The sequence below is a fragment of the Bison bison genome, unplaced genomic scaffold, assembly GCF_000754665.1.
Source record: "Bison bison bison isolate TAMUID 2011002044 unplaced genomic scaffold, Bison_UMD1.0 scf7180017864180, whole genome shotgun sequence".
NCBI lineage: Eukaryota > Metazoa > Chordata > Mammalia > Artiodactyla > Bovidae > Bison > Bison bison.
This window is the reverse complement of record NW_011494752.1, coordinates 1,786,838-1,788,349: the sequence shown is the minus strand read 5'-3', so window position 1 is coordinate 1,788,349 and position 1,512 is coordinate 1,786,838.

Below are 1,512 nucleotides of genomic sequence, written 5' to 3'. Positions count from 1 at the left end.
AGCTGTGTGTCCAGCTGCTGCCAGCCTTCCTGCTGCTGATCACCTTGCCAAGGATCCACTGTCCCTATACAACACCTTCTATTAATTGACTTGCTACCTGGGGACAAAACAAAGTCACTTCCTAGACTTTGCTGACAACTGACATGCTCTACCAGAATTTCAGTTACTCATCTCCTTGCTTAAGAGCTTGTGAATTAGGTTGATGGAGTGCACGGGCTTCCTCCAATTGTCTTCCTGGTGTAGGAGAACCATGTGCCAACATCCTGCATCTGTGATAAGGAAGTATGTCTTGGTTTTGACTCTGAAAATAGGATTGACCATCTAGTTCTTCTGAGTAACTTAAGAAAACAAGCTCTCAGAATGTTTCTATAGGTTTCTACAGCCTATCATAATCTTTATAATCATGTTTTCTCTTTTGCTATCCTCATAGTTCTTGTATCATGCTTTCTCCTTTTATGATCACTGTGAGTTTTACCTGTATGTTTCTCAATAAATGGTGTATCACAATTCTTCTGTATGTGTTTTATTTATTTCATCACATTCCTCATATAGAAATTTATATATTATATGTCTTATCCAATATGAGCATCATATTACCCCCTTCCTAATTATTATCTCATTACTAAAAACCCATTTCATTGTGTAGTGTGATTTACCTAATAATAAACAGACACATCCAGGATGAAGTTTTCTGTTCCTGCTCAAGGGCACTTACATATACCTCCCAAGGAAGTATTAATAGATGTCTGAACCTCAGTGACTATGTCCTTGGCAAGCTATACTTGCTGTCATTGTTCATGTGGTTATCTATTGCTGGGCCTGGACACACCATGAGATACTCCAAGGAAATTTTGTTCTCACTATTTCTCGCTGCCCTCAATCTTTTCATGATAATTATCCCTCAGCAACTAGTAACTCCTCTCTCTGCCCACTGGTCTATCTAGATGAGGAGTCCAAAATGACCAGGTGACAATTTAAACATAGACTATATTCGCTAAAAATGTGACTTTTATACTATTAAAACCTTCAATCCAGGAGAGTGTAGATCCATGGGGAGGGGAAGAACAGATTCCCATATATGTCACCCTGAGTTAAAGTGAGAGGGTTCACTGCTACTTCCCTTTCTGAAACCATGTATACTACCTTTGTGGATACACATGGTACTACCGATATGGGATCCACAGAGTGGCCATTAGGTCAAAGTATGTGCCATATTCAGAAACAACATATCAATCTTGTGTGGTGTCGTCTCTAAGTTGGTTCTTACTGCACATCTACAAGACCATTTTAATTTTCCATGGGTCAGCCATCTCTTGATGAAACTGAAAGAGGCTTAATACTCTTGGCTTAAAACTCAACATTCAGAAAACTAAGATAATGGCATCTGGTTCCATCACTTCATGCAAATAGATGGGGAAACCATGGAAACACTGAGACTATTTTGGGGGGGGGGCTCCAAAATCACTGCAGATGGTGACAGCAGCCATGAAATTAAAAGATGCTTGCTCCTTG